At 52.8% G+C, this 21,288-nt stretch overlaps 1 long non-coding RNA gene across 2 annotated transcripts in view; it reads right to left on the bottom strand.

The window, feature by feature from the left end:
* The window catches only part of LOC106505381, a 396,508-nt gene extending 376,273 nt beyond the window's left edge, over positions 1-20,235 (bottom strand). The window contains exon 1 of one of the 2 annotated variants that reach the window (XR_002336944.1): positions 19,879-20,235. This is a non-coding gene — a long non-coding RNA (uncharacterized LOC106505381). The remainder of the gene's footprint in view (positions 1-19,878) is intronic. The other variant, XR_002336943.1, reaches the window with a different exon arrangement.

Below are 21,288 nucleotides of genomic sequence, written 5' to 3'. Positions count from 1 at the left end.
GGCATGCCTCGCAGGTGGCTGTGTGAGTGTCTCAGAGCAGACTATCAAAGGACCACACCCTGGATTGCTCAAGACAACAGGAACTGATTCCTTGCAGAACATCTCCTTAGAAAAGAAAATCACGGACTTGGAGAAAAGACTTGTGGCTACCTGATGGGAGGGGGAGGGAGTGGGAGGGATCGGGAGCTTGGGCTTATCAGACACAGCTTAGAATAGATTTACAAGGAGATCCTGCTGAGTAGCAATGAGAACTTTGTCTAGATACTCATGTTGCAAGAACAAAGGGTGGGGGAAAAATGTAATTGTAATGTATACATGTAAGGATAACTTGATCCCCTTTCTGTACAGTGGGAAAATTAAAAAAATATATATATATATATATATCTAAAATAAGAGTCTAATCCACTAGCACTGGTGTCCTTACAAAAGGGGAAATTTGAACACAGACATGAGTTTGGACTGGAGGCACACATGGGTCACCCAGCTCAGACTGCCCTGCATCACCCCGCATGAGTGTGTCTGTCCTTCTGGCCTCTTATGGTCCCTCTGCCTGGGTGGAGAGCTCTGTCAGTTCCATAGTAGATGCCAGTGTTTGATACAGAGACTTCGGCAGTGAGAATGGATGTGCCTTGGTGAGAGATTTATGTAAAATGACAGCTTCTAGAGAATGAAGCCCTGGGATTAAAAGGGAAAAGGAAAGAGGAGGAGGAGGACAAAGAGAAGCCTTGGGCTCCCTCCCCTCCCCTCCTCATGCATTTCCTGAAGGGGTGAGGGGCAAGGGAGCTCCTAAGGCTGTGGGACCCCCAGAGAGAAACTCACACATTTGGGGCTGCTTCCTCTTCACCTCAATTTGTCTCACCTTTGCCCCAACCTTCCCCCTCTTATCTAATTCCTCTCCCCCTGCACTGCCCCCTACTCCTCATTTAATGTCTTAATTTGGCATCATCCAGAATAAAGACCCCAGATGACCAAGCTCTAGTGGATGACAGACACACACCAAGATGCTATAAATTACAAACAACCATCCTGAGAGTTTCCCATCCTATCATTTTAAGAGGGTGGGTACTAGGGTGGAGGGACCAACTCCAGATCCTTTTGGGGAAGCCAACAAAAGCTGAGAAGGACTGCATATAATTGCCCTCTGTTTAAGAGGCAAATGAATATTCCTGCAGAGCTGAAAACTCAATCTTCAACACAGATAAGCCTCCAAAAATTGCAATCTACTTGTTGCCAAGTTTGGGACTGTTATCTCCTTCCCAACTCCGTCAGATTTTTTTCTAATGGCCTGAAATGCAAATTGCCTTTCCTCGTGGCCCTTTAAGGACAGAACATTGGTCTCAGGAAGTCCATCTCACCTGGACCTTGGGAAAGGAGATGGCTCCCTCAGGAAAGAAAGTTGAAGGTCAAGGATACTAACGAAAGTCATTTTGGCCATGTCGCACTGACCGTGAGGCAGGTAATGAAACCTGTTCTCCCAGCCCACCTGGAGGTTCTTCCTCCATTCCCTAGTATCCAGACAGCCCCTTTCTTAGCAGAAGGGGCAGAGGGACACAGAGACATCCACGCAGCCCTGGGAGAAATGTTCTCAGACAAGTCAAGGAAGAGTTCTAGTGCGGACCCACCCAAAGCTCAGAGAAATCTACCATGAACCTCTTAAGAGAAGAGGGGCTCAAGACTGGGGCAGACTTGCCAGAAATCCCAGGGGTCCCACTTCCCAGGAGCACAAGGCTTTTGAGAAGGCTTCCGAAGACAACCACTTCTGAAGGCACTGCTGGGCCTGGAAGGAGGGAGCTGTCCCCTGTCCTGAAAATTCACTAGCGTGTTTTCAGCACAGGCCTGTCTGTACCCACGCCACCTTGCTGTCTTGGCACACAGTTCCAGGATGGAGAATGAAGAGTCCAACCATGAGAGGTGCACCAAGTGAGACCCCCTGAGCATCTGCCCAGAGATCCTGGGGGCTGGCATCCATCGAGATGCAACCACCTCAGGCTGGACTGCCTGAGGCCAAGGCTTTGGGAGACCCTGCTAGACTAAGCCCACCTGCTCCAGGGGCTGCACCCTGCCTGCAGCTCAGAGTTCTCTCACAACCACTTTGTGCTTCTAGAATCCCTGGGGCTGGGGTAACTCCTTCCCCATGATCAATTCTGGCACCAAGAGGAAGAGCCCCCAGCCAGGTTCCACCACCAAGAGAGGCAAGGACACTGTGTCCAGACTCATCAGTCTACAAAGTTCACTGAGTACCTTCTGCGTGCCAGGTAATAAAAGCAGCACAGTCACCACAAAGCTCCCACATTCCACCCCATCCTCCTCCTGAATTCAGGTTTCCTGTAGGCTTGTTGGATTAACCTAAGATACAGCCTGAGACAAGGTGTAGGTACAGATTACTTGTTAGGGAGCGTGCCCAGCAAGCTGGAGTGAAAGGCTGGGAGGCTGAGTGAGGGATGGAAAAACAGCCATGTGGGGTGTGTGTGTGTGTGAGAGAGAGAGAGAGAGAATTTGTTTATTTATTTTTATATAATCATCAAACTGGACTCCCTGTGGGGAGCTGGGCTTGATCCATGGTGACCCTCTGGGGAAACACACAGATTGCCTCCTGCCCCGGGGGAGGCAAGGAGGCTGGGGAGGAATTTCCACCACCCCCATCCACCTGGGTGGAGGGCTGCCTGTCAGCGGCCTGAACAAGCCCCCTTCCCTCCAGAGAAAGTTTAGGGGAGAGAAGCATGGGTATTGAGGCAGGAGCCCTCAGCGTGCACAGGAGCTGACCACCATGGCCACAGCTACAGGGAATGAGGGCCGAGCCCAGAGGTCCCCAAGGGACACATTCCCCCTCAGTGGTGCAGGAGGCCCAAACCAAGGCAGTTGTCTATTTCCAGGGAGTATGTGCCTCCACCCACCCCTACCCCCAGCCTGTCCCTTGAAAGCTACTTTTCTCACCTCCCCCACCATAAGACTGGTCATTGCAAGAGGTGACCCTTGATAGATGTTTGTGTCCCTCCAAATTCATATGTTAAAATCCACCCCAGTGTGTTGGTATTACCAGGGGAGAGGCCTTAGGGAGGTAATTAGGTGGTTAGGGTCAAACCCTCATTTGTAAAAGAGACCCCAGAGAGCTCCCTCTCCCCTTCCCACCTGTGTAGACGCAGCAAGAAGACTCAAGCAATAAACCAGGAAATGGGTCCTAATCAGACACCAAATCTGCCAGTGCCTTGATCTTGGACTCCAGCTTCCAAAGCTGAGAGAAAGACTTGAGTGGTGTTTTATCAGCCACGCAGCCTGTGCTGTTCTGTGAGAGCAGCCCCAAAGGACAAAGGCAGCAGGTAAACGGACCTCGGCCTTGGCACATCCGGATCATCTCCTCCACTGACAGCGCTGTCCCTGCCCTCCACCTCCTCTCTGCCTGGAGGGAGCCAGACACACCCCACCAGCCCCAGCAGGCCCCAAACCACAGTAACAACAGATGAGAAAAGTGACTGCTTGGGGACTGGCAGAGAGAGGAGGGACCCCAGCCACTCAGTCTAGAATGGCAACTCCACACACATGGGTTGGGGATGGTACGCAGGCCCTCGGGTGACAGAGGTGGGTGGGCAGCTGCTCCCGGAGAGGCACATGTGCGGAGAGAGGAGACCTGCACAGGAGGAGAGCCCACTCACACCAGGCAAACGCCACCCAGGAGATCCTGGCAACGGACCAAGGACAGAGTCACCACCGTTCTCCCAGCCTGACCCCAATCCTTCCCCTCCTCTTTGCTCTCTTTTTTCTTTTAACTAAGCTTCTTTTGTTTTGCAAGGATCACTTCATGTGTGCACACGCGCACATGCGTGTCAAGTTTTTATTCCAATCCTTAAATGAGGTCTTTGCTGAGAATTTACAATTCCCCTGTGGCCTCAATCTTGCAAAGATTGCTTTTTTAACGCTGTTAGGCCTTAATTCTAATAAGCCTCCTCTTTATTACAGAACCAGGTCACATTGCCTTGACACTGCCAGAAAATCTTTCATCAGCAGGGAGGGGTGGGTGAGAAGAGAGAGGGACAGCAAGAGGAAGGGACAGGGAGATGAGACTGGAGAGAGGAATCCTCCCTTAATTTGATGGAATTCTAAAATAATCTAATTCTGGGAACTAGAGCGGCCTGATAGCTTTAGATAACTCTGTGATATGATTGTGTCTCCTACCAATGTTGGTTTTCCTTTTGTGTCTTGATTTTTAAAATGACTGGAGGGAGAAGGGAAGCAACAGAACCCAATGGTCATGCTGGGCACAAATTCAGGTCCCAGCCCTGGACAGAAGGTCATTTGCCCTGGCCTACCGTGTGTTCCCCTGCCAGTTTGCTCCAGGCCTGAGGGCCAGCAGAGGAAATAGAGAAGAATGGGACCAGCAGGCTCCAGGACAGAAACCAAAACCTGCTCAGAGGAGAGGCGCACAGGTGGATCTGGACACCTGGGGAATCTGTCAATCGCACTCCCCCTCCTCCTTCCTTCCTCCTTCCTCTCTCTTCCTCAGTTAGTTGTTTTAAGATTTAGAGGGGGAGTTCCCATTGTGGCACAGTGGAAACGATTCCAACTAGGAACCCTGAGGTTACAGGTTTGATCCCTGGCCTCGCTCAGTGGGTTAAGGATCCGGCGTTGCCGTGAGCTGTGGTGTAGGTTGCAGACGCGGCTCGGATCCCACGTTGCTGTGGCTGTGGCGCAGGCCGGTGGCTACAGGTCCGATTAGACCCCTAGCCTGGGAACCTCCATATGCTGCTGGAGCGGCCCTAGAAAAGGCAAAAGACAAAAAAAAAAAAAAAAAAAAAAAAAAGATTTAGGGGGGATGTGGAGGGAGAGATGTTACTGAGGAAAACGAAGCTGTCATTCTGCATTCTGAGGACAAAAGGATAACCCTCCTCTCACGCATTCTTGTAACGGGAAGTACCTGCTGTGTGCCAGGAAGCTGAGAGGCGGTGCCCCTTTCCTCTATTGCTCGTCACTGGAAGCAGAAGAGTCAAGAGCTAAGAGCTGAGACGGTGCCAGATTCTCCTTAAAACCCACAGGAGCTTTCTGAGAGAGAGAATGTCAGTCCAGGAGTGAGACTTTCAAAGAGCAGGGCCTCCAGAAGCACCCGGGCCACAGGAAAAACAGAGAGGGAACTAGACCGTTGTCTCCAGATCGCGAGACATTCTTTGGAGGCATCTTTTCCTCACCATCAACCAGCCCCACTCCAAGCCCTGTTTTTCTTCTCCCCTTTAACAAGTGGACTTGAGAGCCGTCATTCCAGTTGGGTACTTAAATCAAGCACCACAGAACCCCAGACAAGCACAGACAGACACACAGACCACCCCAGGCCTGTGGCCACCTGGCCCCCAAACTCTGAGAAGACACACCTTGCATAACCAGCAAGCCTCCCTGTCCCTGGTTCCTGGTCCTGTCCTGAGTCCATGTGACTCCACAGTGCTCTTCTGAGAAGAGAGTGTGAGCTCAGCCAAATGTTTAATATAAAAATTTACATCAATGCAATGTCTAATGTAAGGCACCTTAGAAAGCAAAGGTTATTTTTTAAACTTGGGTGCCTAAGAGCACTGGTGTACAGATTGAGATGCTGAGGTAGGGAGACAGGGGAGTCACACATCTTCCACTGAAGATGTGAGATGTCACAGGGCAAAGACACAGAGGCTCCCAGAAGAGGTGTCTACCTGCACAGGGACCCATGCCCCTAACTGAGCCCCCCGCCGCTCACCCAGTAAATGCGTGTTGAGCACCTACTGTGTGCCCTGAGATTACAAGATGAAGACAAGACAATATATGCATGTGTTTCCACATTAAAATAACACAGACTGTTCTGCCAAATTCCCTTTCCAATTATACCATATTGTGGATTTCCTTCCACATCATCTGAAACAGCTGTATAAAACCCACTGTTTGAATAGACCGTTCTTTCTAACTGTTTTTAAACAATCCTCCACTGCAGGGGGGTGTTAGCAGTGGGGGACCTTTGAGAGGTGGGGAGAGGGCGGACGCCAGTAAAGACGGCCTGGCGCTTCCCTCCGCGCTGGCGCCAAGTCACAAGGGGTTCACATGCATTCCAACAACTCTCCTGGAGGGAGAGTAAGGTGGCAGCCCTTGGCCTGCTGACAGCAGATTCTTGGATTCCGCGAAATATAATTGTGAAGGCCAATCTACCAGTGGAGAAATATGCAGTGAATTCACAAGCTAAATATAAATAATATTGATTCATCTGCCGTCTTGAATTATCCATTTCACTTCTGTTCTCCATTGCATCAATAATCACGAGTTGACTCCCCAGTAGATGGGCTACATTGCCCTCCTAAGGATGCACCCAGCCCAGGGTCATGAATCTAAGGAGTCTCAGGCTCTCTTCCAGAATAGTCTGACACTTCTAGAAGAATCCAGCACCTTCCTATAAATGTTCCTTCCCTTTTATCTACTTCTCACTCCCAGCCCAGCAAAGAGGGGGGCTCAAAGACACATCTGAAATGTCCCCCTTTTGGAGGCATTCTGCTCTCTTTGGCAGCTGACCCTGGTTCTAGGAAAACAGTGGCACACAGTCCAAGGTTCACTTCAAGGCTGAAGGGAAGGAAGTTGGTATGGCTTGATGCAAAGCCCAACTAAGCCCACAGGGCACCTCCTCACTGCTGCCAACCCCAAGAGCAGAATCTGGGCCCCATCTCCTCTCCAGGCCAGAAACCACATGGCTTTCCTATGGACCAACTGGTTCCTCATCCCTCTGGCAGCACCCCAACTCCAGGCCCCAGGGCACACACTGTGCCCACGACAGGCCCAGGAAGAAAACCAGGCCTCCTGCAAACCTGCCCACCACCAGGACTCGGCAAGGCTGCGAGCAACAGAAAGAACCAGGGCACAGAACTCACCAGGCCCCTCACCAGCCAGCTGAGCTATGATGGGGGGCTAACAAAACACAGGGCTTGCTTCCACCCCACCCCAGCCAACTACCAGAATCCCCACAGTGACTGAGAACTTACTGTGACTAGAGAAGCATCCTACATGCTCTGGGGGAAAACAGGGTCCCTGCCTTCAAAGTCTTCACAATCCGATACAGGAGACAGGTGTGCAAACACCTACCAGGATCTATCATTTTTCATTCTTCTTCATGAGTGCTAATTACCGCTCCCAGAAAGTGCTGAGAAAGACAGGGTGCTGCCTTTCAGGCCAGGAGGGAGCCAGGAGGAGGGGCCTCTAAGGACAGTTTCTCATATCCTTTGTGTGAGGTGTGTAAGTACATTCCAGTTGCCCACTCGCCTTAGATTTGGCCACAGATGAAGTCCTTCCCCATGTATGTGCAAGGATCTAGAGCATCCCCATCTGTCTTCACCATCTACATTCACCATCTACACTAGCCGACCACTCAAGATTTTCTAGGAGAAATGGGGGTCACCCCTGCCTCAGCATCCCACTGCTTACCTCACCTACAGGAGGATTTCATTAGGAGACCCTAGAGCTCCCAGTTCCTCAAGAAAACACCTGCCCTTAAACCACGGGCTTATGAATTGTGCAAAAACGCAACACCAGAGTCTGAGATCACCTCTAATCTGTGGAAAAGTGAGACTGCCGTGAAGGCCTGGAATCAGCTCCAGCCAATGAGCGAAGACTGGCCACCAGAGAGAAGGAGAGAGGTGTGGCCCTCCCATGGAGATGCAGAGGCGTCTTGCTCTCAGTGGGGCTCAAGGGAAGGAAAACAGAGCCCTAGCCAAAAATGGGTCCTCTGGGTCCCTCCTGCCCATCCTTGGCTACGTAGTCCTACACCAAGGCCTTTACCTGTCCCAACTGGAATTTACTGCCTCCACTGCCACTTTGCTGCATGCCCCCAACATAATCCAAGTTGGCTTCTGTCTTTCTGGAGAAGGAAAACAGCTTTACCCTACAGTCTGCAGGGAGCAGACACCCGACATTCACTGGGGCCTCAGGGCCCCCAACACAAAGACAGCCAGACACTCATGGGAGAAAAGCGGTCAGACCCCAAGATAGGCAGTGATGGGGAAGTTGGCCTGCAACCTGATCTCTTCTCTTTTTAGCTGGCGTTTTGGCGACAAAGACTGAGTCTAGACCATGGGTACCCCGGGAGCTCTTGGAGCCCAGCAGGTTACAGAATGATGCCTCTACCGATTCTGAGTGCTGTGTTCTCTAAGCAGAGAGGACTCTGGCCAGAAGGAATTTTGGTCTGGCTTCTTTCTCCCCCAAAGCCCATGCGGAAATTAACGTCCCATATCATGGCCTGAGCACATGCTCTGCAGGTTCTGGTTGCCCTTACACATATGGCAAGTGCTCCTCAAAGCAGCCAGGGAATGAGGTATGTACGAGCGTGAGTGCACGCGTGCACACGCACACGCACACACTCACTGTTAAGGACCTGGAATGATGTCGTCTCTGTTCTCCTGGCTATAATTATTTTAGCGTAGGAGACAAATTCTATCTCCAGTATTCCAGAAGTGCTACTTTAGAATATCACATTCCATGGTCCTGCAAAATCTCTACAGTAGCCCGGCTCTCTCCTTCCACACCGGGGCACAAATGGAGTCCCCAGATGGGCGGACACACCACAGAGGCCCTGCTCCAAGGGTTTAATGCCCGCTCCAAGCTGTTCCACTTAGTGCAAGAGAGCTGGGAACCACGCATGCGGGTAACCATGGCAACTTCAGGGAAGTTTAAAAAAATTAGTTTGTGAGTTTCTGGTTGTTATTTGGTGCTTGGGTTCTTTCCTTCTGTTTTAAGATAACAAGGTCCCTGAATAACACACTTATGAGTTTTTAGGGTACAGAGTACAAGGCAGCAGCTGCCTCTAGACTTCTAATTACCTTCCACGGAGTAGGCACATCTCACACAAGCCCAAGTTCTGGCCCTAGGCAGCTGTTCTCTGTGAGGTTACCTTGAGCCACTGCACCTCCTATGAATGTCTTAGTGCCCTGTCTCAGCACCTCCCCTCCCAGGACTCCTGAGATTGTCGTCCAGACCCCTGTGGATCCCAACAAGGTCCCATGGCATCACTCACACATCTCCCAATTTGGGGAGCGGGTCAGGCCATATCCCGAAAGATCCTAATCTCCACACGCAGAGCTCACACATATGCATGCTAGCATGCATCGTGTAAACTACATTCCCTTCAAAATGACAACCCACCCACACTCAGAAGTTCCCCGTGTGCCCCAGATGGCACAGATAGCCTTGATGGATACCAATAGGAGCCATGGTCCTGAGTACTGACACTTTTCTGCAAAGGCAGCAGGAGCAGAATCTCTATGGTAAGGGACATGCTCATGTGTCAATGGGATGCAGAGACCACGCACACTGCCAATGGTTCAGTGGCCCTGGATGTGCCAGCAGTTAAGTCACTGCAGCAGGCAGCACAGTCCTCCAGGATTACTGCCCCAATTGTCTGTAAAGCACCTCTGGGCAGAACAATGGTGGGGCCCGCCCACCCCGCTGCCCACCGTGCCAAATCATTTATTAGGGTCAGAGTCAGAAGGACCCAGGAGCGCTTGACGGCCATGCGCCGTTCCATGTCACAGCTGTGGCGCCAAAGGGCTGGGCAGATGGCTGTGAAAAAAGGAATACTTTTTTTTAAAGCAGAAAAATCCTAAATGGCCCTTTCAGCCTTTCGGCGTACATAATTGTAGTATCCGAGTTAATGAAAGGCCTGGCGTGCTGGCTGGCTGAATACCACTAATGCCGCAGCCTGCAGCTCACGTGGAGCGGCTCCACCGCCGCCGCCGCCGTCGTGGAAAGCAGACCCCAGTGGGGAGGCAGGAGGGGGTGGGGAAGGAGGTGGGGAAACACAGGAAATAAAGAGCGTTTCCAGGAATGACAAGGCCCCCACACGGGATCACATCATCAATTAGCCAGTAGGAGGGCCAAGGAGCGCTTGGCATCTCATTTCCACAAAGACAAAGTTTCCTTGAGGAAACTACCAGAGTCTCCAAGGCACTGAAGTCAGACAGAGAACAAATGAAGAGAGATGACGGCTGAGCTTGGCAGGTGCTCCAAAACCCACCTGGGGAAGCCTGGCAGAGGAGTGTGTGGGTCTAGACACACACTGGAGCTTGGAAGTGTCCAGGAGGTGAGCACACACAACACACACGTGTGTGCACAAGTGTGAGCACATATAAACGTGTGCACACATGCGCATATACACCCACCCATGTGCACACTCTACTGGCAAAATAGGGTCCACTATCCTGACCCACAAACATTCCAGTTTGTGGCTCTCCCACCTGCCAGGTGCTAAAGAGACAAAACACAGATGTGTTGTTCAAAACTTCCCCAGAAGACCCTACAGCACAGCCCCCATCTTTGAGGAGACCTTGGGATCTTCAGGCCCCAACTCAGCTGGAGCTTAGAGTATATCAGATCTTTCACAGCCCATTCCAGAGCCTTTAAACCCACACCCAAGGGGGCTCCTGCCATAAAGGCCCCAGGAAGCAGCTTGGCTCAGCCGTCTAAGTGGAGGTGACTGATTTATTCTGACCGTCCTGGCTCTTAATGACACGCTCTCCTCCAGCCGTGCACGGCTTTAATTGTCCATCCAGCAGGGCAGGGAGGAACTGTAAATCTTGCTTCCCGGCTGCTCCAAGCTCAGCGCCGCTTGACCTGCTGTTGCCAGCCCCTTGCCTGCATCCCACTGGAGCAGTCTGTGGGCTTTGAAGGTGAAGAAGGGGAGTGGAGAAGTGGGGGTGGGGTGGGGCAGGAGCAGGAGAAAGAGGCTGGTGGGGTTGGGGAGGGGGATAGAGGGATGGTGCATGGCCACGTGCTCTGTCTGCTCCTAACCCAGGGCACTGCAGAGGAGTGCTCACTGAGCTTGTGGGGGAGGCGGCCATAGGTACAGTGTGCATGGGGTGCCCTGGGCCACACCCTCCCAGACCAACGTCTAAACACCTGCCTCACAGGGCCCAGCTCTCAAGCAGCTTGACCCTAATGAAGTGGGCCAGAACCTGGGACAGTGTTGGCATTCCCTTGCCTTGCTGGAAAACAGCACAGCCCTGAAAGGAGCCCACTGGGGAGGAAATTATTCCCCATCCAACCCTCGTGTGTGTGACTGGTCCCCAGCTGGGGGCAGAGGGACCCCTCCATAATGGGGGGGTAGGCCATAGGCACACAGAAGGTTGATCTCAGGCTCTAAAGCAGGCATCCTTCCCTCTCCAGCAGACTTAATTCTTTTTGTCTTTTTAGGGCCATACGCATAGCATTTGGGGGTTTCCAGGCTAGGGGTTGAATTAGAAGTGCCAGCCTACGCCACCAGCCACAGCAAAGCCAGATCCGAGCAGTGTCTGCAACCTGCACCACAGTTCATGGCAATGCCGATCCTTAACCCACTGAGCAAGGCCCAGGGATCAAACCCACATCCTCATGGATACCAGTTGGGTTCACTGCCACTGAGCCATGATGGGAACTCCTCCAGCAGACCTAACACTTTCTACAATTTTAGTATATATGAATGCATTTCAAAGTGGTGAACATCAGAGTTACGATTATTGCCTGAAGTCTTCCTTTACAGCCCTCATTTTCTAGTGCTCATTACTTTCTGAAAAATCATCCTTGGGGGCCAAAATTTTCTAGACTTGTGAGTCTTCCTTAGGATCTGAGCAAAACATATTATTGTGTCCATGATGGGAAGGGGGACAGGTGGAAGAGCCCTCCCTAAGTCAGTCTCCGTGGTGACTCCTGACAGGGAAAGAATAATGTCTGCATGCGGAAGGGCAGGACTGCAGGCTGCATTTTTAACATGTCAGCACTAATATCGATGACCTGGTTTTGGTTTTGCCCATCTGTTCCATCCAGACAATTCTACTTCTGAGATGGGATTTCCATCTCCCATTCATTTCACAAACTTAAGCACAGACAGATCAGGATAGCAAGTGCTAATCACTGTAATGCTGTCAACTGACACACGTTTTCCAACACAAGGGCAACCTTGGGGAGAAATCCCCATCACAGCCAGAGGATGCTGGACGAGTCAAAAGAATGCAGATTCTGTGTGCACTCTTCTCAGCCGTCCTAGACGTCTGTCGATGAGAAAGAAGAAAGTATACACTGGTAAATTGCTTTTCGTTGTGCTGTAGAGTTGCCCCAGACACCAACCCCAGGGCATTCAAGGTTGGGACAAGGGTAATGGGGTCCCCCAACAAACAAAGATCATCATCCAGCTCTTTCTCCCTCCCTTTGGTCATCAGTTAAAGGTTCACAGCTGACAGACAACATATCAAATAGATTTCTGATACAATAAAACTCAACACAGTGTTGAGGGTGATGATCATATTACACCACTGAAAACAATCATTCTCACCTGAAATTCCTCCAGCACTTCTCTTTTCTGTGAACATTTCAAAATACTTGGCTAATGTACCCGTGGACAGCATCCCTAAGAGGTAGGCAGCAGGCCCTATCAGTCCCTTTATGAGCTGCTTGGGGGATGCAGCAGGGAAGCCAGTGAATCACAGCTCCCATCCCCAGGCTGAAAGGAGCCTGGGTAAGAAGCCCCTTGGGCCCTGGTTCCACCTTGCCTGCCTCTGCAGTAGGGCCCCAGCCACAGCTACTGGCATCACAGCAATTCCTTCAATGCAGGAGAGTCAATATTCCAGAAAGACATGCACATTTGATGTTTATTTCTAATGGTTTTTGCAAAACTGTGTTTCAGTTTGTCATACACTGAGTCCTGAGAACAAAAGACATCTCCCTGCTAAAGGCAGGGGTGGGACAGAATCATTCCGTCTGAGAGTTAAGTGCCATGGTGGCAACCTACAGGTTCAGAGGAGTCCCAGCGGGGGGGAGGGTGTCACGAAACTTCTCTTCCTCCTCCTCATGGAAAATCTAGCTGGCAATGACCTAGGGCTTCCGTCTCTTAGAATCCAAATCCACTCCTGCAAAAGCAAAGAGCCCAGCTACAGTGTTCCCCACCTCTTTCTGTGTCTCTTGACATTCCAATAGAAGTGGAGGCATGGGGAGGGGGCAGTGGCCCATTGAGGGGGTTCACCATGGACAGACAGAAGCCCCTCCACTCTCCTAATGCCCTGGCATCCCCTGGGTCCACAGCCCCACAGACAGGACCTCACTCACATCCTTCTGCCTGGCTGTAGGTGTTCCTGAGAACAGGAGCTGCCAGGTTTCCCTTGGGGGGGGCCTCCAGGCAAGTAAGGATCTTCTCACCTATAGAGAAATGCTAAGACTTGTTTTCATCTTGGCACCTGAGACTTTATCTGGAACCACTTTAAAACAGCATCATCTCCTGTGGCTGCAGAAAACAGTGCAGAATCCATCTCCTTAATTCTGACAAGATCCTCATTCCTCCAACAGGCAGATGGCACCAAGAAGGTTCACAGTCACCACCAGTTGTTGTGTGCCTACTATGTGCCAGCTCCTTAACATGTGTTATCGTCCCTATTCTCAGCTGAGTAATCTAGGGTTCAAGAGCTTGCCCCCAGGTCGCAGGGTGGGCAAGTCAGCATGCCCTCCTCTACAGCATGCTGCAGTCAACACCACTGCCCTGGAAGTCAGCGCCTGCCCTCATACCTCAGGTCCCCAGCACACAGCCTCCTGGAGCAGCTCAGGCATGTGTGGAATCTGCTCCCTGCACCCCTAAGGAACTTGAGATCTCGAGTAGGGTAATTAACTCACAGCTTTGTTCAGAAATTGCATTCCATTTAAATGTGCATCTAAATGTGTGTGTCCCTGGGGTAAAGAGTGGTTCTTATAATAATCAGCTGATGGGAGGAATGGCCAAGATATGCAATCTCGGGGAAGCACCTGTTAACACAGAGACTAACGAAATGAAGACTCAGACTAGACCTCCAGGGAGAAGAGAGGACAGGACAGTGAATTGGGAAAGAGTGGAGCCAACAGAAGCCTGTGTGTAGACCCAGTCTGAGGCATGATTCTGGTTTTCCTTTTTCTTGGATCTCATGGTGATGGGAAACATAGGGAAACCATGGCATATGTGGTGATCTCACTGAAGTATTAGAAATTCATCCTAACACTTCTTGCTGAAAACAGAAGGTTAAAGAGCCAAAAGAAGTGTGGGGGTGGGGGAGAAGTCATCAGCAGGAGCTTTGATTTCAAGGAACCCAGAAGCTCTTATGTACAGACCCTGGAGCTCTGCCCTGCACCCCGTCCTTAAAAGAAAAGTGCCAGAAAAATCAGGAGTTATTTTCTATTTAATCCTGTAGAGATACCTCTCATTTAGATTCAGGAAAGATTTTGAACTATTAAAGTTTAGTGAGAAATTATTTCTAAATGTACCTAGGTGTTTGTGCCTCTTTAAATCTTTCTCCAAGTTGTACCCACCTTTTTAAAGGTGGGGTTTGTGTTTATGTTCTTTGGCTTCAACAGGGCTTCCCATTTTTACATAAAAAGTTTTCACCAACAAGAACAGCGTGCTTTTCATTATCCATGCCTAAAAGAAAACTATCCCAAGATGTGATACTTAGCCTGGTGCTCAAAGACACAAACTTCAGGGGTGCAAGGAAGGGACTCAGACTCCAGAGGGCCACCTTTCCTGCCACCTCCATCCCTCAGTCTCATTTGGTATCAGAGACAAGGAGATACTGAAGAGGGCTACAGTGTTCCACCTATTCAGAGACAGAGCTCTGAACAGTCCCTAAGTTTGTGCAGTGTACTGCCCACACAACTGTAATGGCGGCCACGTGAGAGAGGATCTCTGGGGGAGAGGGGAGGTTTGGGTTACTTTTTTGCTTGTTTGATTTGATGGAGGGAGAATTTTGTACTAAGATGAATACCTTAGAGAAGTAGAGGCCCATGAAATTCTTTTCTCCTCCATAGAAAAAGATAGGTGTTATCAGTTCACCTGGCCCTCCAAAAGGAGGCTGATGAAACTGTGCAGAATCTGGCTGGTAGCATGTGTCTGCCCCCAAGCAGCTTCCTTATCTGCGAGTAGAACTATTTTTTCAAAAGGCCAAAACAGACATACCTGACCACCCGCCTCTCCTCCTGGTTTCCAGCAACAGCCCAGGGCTCCCGACACCAGAAGGGTTGACCCACCTCCCTGAGCAACAGCAGACACCTGGGACACAGAGCTGATGACCGGGAATGGGTCTGGGAGGCAGCTGGCATGGCTTGATACAGGATAGTTCTTCACCCATGCCTCTGTTCTAGAACCTTGGGAGGAAGCTCTCAGAGAGCCACTGACCAAAGCAATATGTGGTAAAATTCTGCTCAAAATACATATATTCTCCCTCTTTTCTTCTGCTGGGAATATGCTCTGATTTGAAACAATCTTTAAAAAAAAAAAAAAAAAAGAAAGAAAAAAAACCTTGCCACAAAACTGCTTTGCTCTTGGTCCTCAGAGGAAACCATACACCCACCTCATCCAAGACAAACTGATGCCAACAAGTCACAACCCACTCCCCAGGTAGAATCAGCAGGACTCAGCCCTACTCTGAGCTCTGAGAAAGCTCAGAAACTAGATCCAAAGGACAGGACCCTGTCATAGCGAACACATCTTCGGGTCCCTGAATTTACAATAAAATTGGTGGTCCTTTCCCAGGCCCCTGAGGGCCCTGCTGGCTGGCCTCCCTTGTGCAGCAACCCTAGCTCCTGAACCAGAGCATTCAGTTCTGCTCAACCTGGATCCTGGCAACACTTTCCAAAATGCAATTTGTATACTGTGAGCTTTCCCCTGGCTACTAAAGAAAAACGCTTTCAAAGGAAGTAACAGATTTTATGCTCTTTATTATCTCAAGCCACCTTCTAGGGCCTGTTCTGGTGTTAGCTCATGTGTTGGAGAAACTGTGACAGAAAATTAATTTACTAAGCACATTGCACTTAAAATGCACATTTTACAAACCAAATCAGTCCATGTCACGAGGTATTTCTTTAAATGAGGATACTCATTTTTCTGCCTGCGATCCCCCACAAAAAAACAGACCTCACTATGTACTCACCCATCCAACTAGTAAAGGAGCTATTCTCAACTCTCATACGTAATTCAAGGAGAAAGTCACATATCAAGTGCCCGTATCACTCAGAAAGTATAGGTGGAGAAAAGACATGAAAGGGGAGGAGAAAGACAGTCAGGAGGGAGAAAGAGGGAGATGGAACTAGAACATTATAAATAAAAGGGAGACAGTGATGGCTCAGGGAGAAACCTACTTCAGAGAGGCAGCAAAAAATAAGATGTTTAGGCTGTCTGAATGTTTCATGAACCTGTGAAAATAATGCGCTGCTTTATAAAAGAACGTGGGGAGATATTGCAGCTAATCAAAAAGATGTAGGTGCAAATGGGATGTGTTTATAAAGCCAGTACCTTGGGTGGAAGAAAAGGCCTGCTGCAGGCGGGGATTTAGAGAAAGCCAGGTGCCCACGGAGGAGCACAGCGTCTCTATTCAAGGGGGGAAGTTTCAGGATGGTTTTTCCCCTTCACTTGTTTAAAAATAAAAAATTCCTCACCAAATGTCAGCTGCGAGTCAGGTTCCATTTGTCTTTATAACAGAGTATCAAGCAGGAATGTGGAAATAAATAAACACAGAGACAACCGACCAAAAACTGCAGGCACACGGATGGGCTAGAGGAGGTAAACCCCACACTACAACCGCTGAAAAATAACATTTCAATTTCAGGTCCAGCACTGTCACTCCATGCTCAGGGAGATGTTTCCCCCTGCGTGGTTCCTCCAGGCCCATTATACTGCCCCCCACAACACCGCCACTCCAACATTTCTGGGTGGGACAGAAGCTTCCTTCTCCTGTATATTCTTTCACTCCTAAATCCACAAGCATGCATTAAATAACAGTACATGTACAGGAGGTGGGAATAAATCAACCAGTATCTCTTGCCCTACGAGCAAAGTGCCTCCAGCTTCTACTCATCACACAACAAAGGTGTCTTGGGCCACGGATGAATGGGGGAGGGGGCCTGTAAAGAAAACTGTAGGGTAAAGGCAGTGCCCAAGCTGGACCAGGCTGGAAAGGATCCAGAACTGGGAATGGCATTTTCTCTGGCCACCACCATGCCTAGTTCTTCCCCAGATACCAAAGAGCTCCATAATTTCTCCCCATTTCTCTCATGAGCCATCAGTAATGCTCAAAGTCGAGTAACTGGCAGGAACACAACAGAGGACCCACTCTGGGGTGGTACCCAAGAATTCTCCCATCTGTCTCCTTCCTAAATCTGCCTCTTTGCTGTCCACAAGCTAACTCCTCTCCCGGCGGCGGGGTGAAGAGGTACACCTGCAGTGCCCCCAGTGGCCCCGGGACAACATCAAAGGGAGGAGGGCAAGAGGGCAGCCTGCATGCCCTGGCCCTGTCCTTGGCTCTGCACCAGCTACAAGCACCCGCAGCTCCCCAGAGGCAGGGTCTGCGCAGGTGGCAGCCTTCCCTCCAGCTCCGCCTCTAGTTCCTGTGCAAGGGCCATAAACACAACCGGCCCAGCTGCAGCTCCTGTCCCAGGGCACTGGACAAAGGGCATTTGCAACGAAGGCCCAAGAGAGTCAGGGCCTGGCCTACAGGGACTTTCCTGGACTCTACCTTCTCCAGAAGACCTGAGGCTATCTGAGAACAGTCTTTCCAAGGCCCAGGCCCCTGTTGCGGGGGGGGGGGGGATCAGATAAATCATTTAAGTCCTCTTTTAATAGGGGAGGGGATTGCTGTTGGAAATGGGCGACTCGTGCCAGAAAACCCCAGCAGCTCCAATACAAACAGCCCAAACAGCCGTGGCAAACCCTCCCCTTTGCATGCAGCTGCCTTACCAGACCCAGAGCACCCCTCAACTCTGTTTCTGCTCCCTAACCCCTCAGAGTTTCTCACCTTACCCTCTGGGGGTCTGCCATACCCTCTCAGAAGCTCCCAGCTGAGAAATGTGGCATTAAGCACTGCTTCCAGGAGTGTGCCCAGTGCCCATCCAGGGAGGCCTCCAGTCTCCAGGAGGACAAGGGTGTAGCCTTGGTCCTCAGCTCGAAAAGGAGCTCCAGGTTCGAAGACGGAGGCAAGGAGGGAGAGGGGTGCTGGCCTGGTGCTCATAAGACACCCCTCCACCCCGTCTGCCTCCCTGGAAGCCCACTCTCCTAGCTCGTACAGCCTGAGGGAGGCCCCCACCTGCCCACATCCTGCTTTCATCAGGTGGCACTTTCACGGCAACTTTCTCCCTCTCTCCCTTCACAATTTTCACTCACCTGGAGGGTCTGGCTTTAATGAGAGTAATATCCCCATTAACACAGCCTAATTAAGACATCCACCCAAATCAACGATGCACACTTAAGGAGCAGGGTTTGCTACAATGTTTTTATTATTATTGTTGTGGTGGTGGTGGTGGTTGTGGTTATTTGCAGACCAGTAAAACCTGGTGGGCTTCCAGTTGAAAAACCTCACTACAGGCAACCCCACTCCAGCCTCGCACCTGCTTGGTGCTAAGTGTCCCAGGCTCCTGGGTGCAAGCCCAGGGCATCCCCCAGCAGAGGGGATATTTCAGTAGAAAATTAGCAATTGGTCACCGGAGGGAGGGACTTCACCTCTACCTGTGGTGGAGGGCTGGGTGCATCCTGTCCCTGTCCTTTGCCCCCACCAAGGCTATCTCCAGCATCAGCGTGAGTGGCTCTGCAGTGGTCCTTTAAAAAAATAAATCTAGTCCCTCCCAAAAGCTGGAGAGCTCCATCAGGAAGGAGCTTCTCCTCACACGGCTGGACCCGGAGCAGGGATGGAGTCCCGGACTCCCAGGACCATACAGCTCCCCTACCCCCACCCCGTCCGCATGTGAGACCCCGGATTCTGGGGCCGCTCTGGGACAGGGTAGGGTATTAATGTCTGTCCACACCGGCTCGGCGCCCTAGTGCGCACTGAGTGAGGGCCCCCAGCGGCCTGGGCACTGCGGGCATGCACGTCTGGGGAGGCTACGACCGCCGGCTGGTCGCGCGGCCGGTCTCACGAGGTCTGTCTCTCGCGGCATCCTGGGGGTGCCGCGAGGGACAGCCCTCCCAAGGAGGACCCCAGAGAGCTCGCAGCTTCTGAGGCCTCCGGGGCACAAAGTTTGGGCCGGGGTGTGCCCAGCCGCCTTGAGGCCATCTTCCCCGCCCGGCTGTGCCTGCCGCTGGGGCTACTGAAGCTCAAAGAAACAGCCTAGGTTCTCGCCCGAGCCTCTCGGTCGCCGCTCCGGAGACTCCGCGGGGAGCGCCTCGAGCCCGTCCCCTGGAGGGCCCTGCGCGCGGCTTGCCCCCTATCGCTCTACCCTCGAGCACACAGGGCGCCACGCTGCGGGCCCGGAGCCTCTCTAGGGACCCGTAGGAGACCCCTCCTCCCCACAACTCCTATAGGTCATCAACGCCTCCAGTGAACCCTTCTCCTCGGGGACCTGGGCAGGGCTCCTGGGGCCTAGGTGCCGGAAGAGAAGCGCATTGCACCCCGCGGGGGATGGGGGGGGTCGCTGAGCACCCGCTCCCACCCGCTCGAGCTCCAGCCGCGTACCCGGACGCGCCCCGCGAGGCTGGGATCTCCTCGTGCTCTGCCTCCCCCCGCCAGGGAGTTCCCCGAGCCGGGCATTGTGCCGCCGTCGCCGCCGCCACCACAGCCACGCAGCGCGCGGGACTCCCCGGCGTCTCCATGGAGCCCGACCCGGGGGCCTTCCCATTCACAAAATCGCCCCTCCGGCAGCCAGCTGGACCACGTGCCCGATCCCGGCCCAGGAGGGACCCGGAGAGCCCCGACCTCACGCGGAGACCCCTGACCCCGAGGGCGCCACCCCTCCCTGTGCACCCTCGGGTCGGTACCTAGCCGCTCTCCGCAACCTCGCGCCCCCGTCAGCCCCGCCTCCCCCTGCGGGGTCCCGTGCGCCCCTCCCCGGGCTGTGTCCATCTCCACCCCCGCGCCCAGGCAGCTCAACGCGAAGGTAATGACCGCTGCAGGGCGAAGCGCTGGCAGCGAGGGCCGGGCTACTCACGGGCTCAGCGCTCCCCGTGGCAGGTGACAGGGGCCCGGCGGCCATGCCCCGGCTGCATCCCGGCCGCCGAGAGGGTAGCGGCGTCCCGGGGCTGCGTGGGCACCGGTAAGCCGGCGGCGAGGGGCGCGCGGGACCGAGCTCCGGCGGCCGCCGCCGCGTTTCCTCTGACCACGCGAGCAACTGGGGCCAGGGCCGGGGTATGCTGTCCGAGGAGGCTCTGCCGGCTCCGGAGCAGCCCCGCGGCTCCGCACTTGCTCTTCTCTCGCCGCCTCCTCTCTCCCTCTCTCTCTCTCTCTCCCTCTCTCTCTCTCTCTCCCTCTCTCTCTCTCTTTCTCCCCCTCCCTCCCTCTCGCCTCTCTCCTCCCCCTTTCTCTCTCTCTCCCCCTCTCCCTGGCTCCTCTGGCTCGCTCGGCTGGAGCGAGGAGACAGCAGGAACACGCGGCGGCGGCGGCGGCGGCGGCGGCCCGGGCGGAGCGCGCAGCAAGGGAGGGGGCTCCGGCAGCCGCACCGCCAGGAAGGGAGGCGAGGAGGGGAGGGCCACAGCCCCGCCAGCGCAAGCCGGACGCACCCTTGAGGCCAGCTGCGCGCCCGCCCGGAGGACAGCTGACCCGAGAGAGAGGTGGGCGAGGCGCAGAGGACCCCAGAACCCAGAGCTGCCCTGGTCCCCGAGAGCGCCGCCCTCCGGTCCCCGCTCCGCCTCCTCTCCCTCCCTCCAGGCGATCTGAGGCCAGGCAGCCCCTAACAGGACCCTCCTGCCACCCTGGCCCTGGCCCAGAAAGGACAACACTGGGGACCCCCAGAAATGAGACTCACGCAACCAGCAAGGGTGAATGTCTGCCCCTCTCCCCATCCTCTGCCACTCCACTGCCTGGCCTCCTCTTCTAGTTTGTCCACCAACCCCGACCCCTTACTAGGGCTTGAAATCGGTACCTCGCCTTCCTGGGAATCCCAGAGTGAGTAACCACAGGGTCATCGCTGGGATGTTTGTCCAAAGTGACCAACCCAACCAATTCAAACATTTCCACCTTGGCTGGAAAGAGGGCTGTCACTGTAGGAGATCAGCTTAGAATTTGCTTAAAATTAGAAGAGTAAGTAGTCCCTGTGCCCACTCCCAGTTCCCCCATCCTAAGGGAAGGGACCCTGGTGGTGTTTGAGAGAGTATCTCGCCTTGGTGGGGGGGGGGAGAAGAATGAAAGCAGAGGCTAAAGGCCAGTGGAGTGGGGACCATCTGCGATTGCAGGATGAGACCCATGGAGAGCAGTGTGGTCAGCACCCAAGACAGGCAGAAAGGCCTTGACTGTCCCAAACAGAACCGCAGCATTGTGCAAACCCTTGTTCCTGTTTAACACAAAAGACAGGTGGATGCAGTGTCTGGAGGGCCACTGAGAAGGGTAAGAGCTGGGATGGAAG

The sequence above is a fragment of the Sus scrofa genome, chromosome 12, assembly GCF_000003025.6.
Source record: "Sus scrofa isolate TJ Tabasco breed Duroc chromosome 12, Sscrofa11.1, whole genome shotgun sequence".
In the NCBI taxonomy this organism is placed as follows: Eukaryota; Metazoa; Chordata; class Mammalia; order Artiodactyla; family Suidae; genus Sus; species Sus scrofa.
The sequence above is the reverse complement of the archived record's forward strand: the minus strand, read 5'-3'. Positions and strand labels throughout refer to the sequence as shown.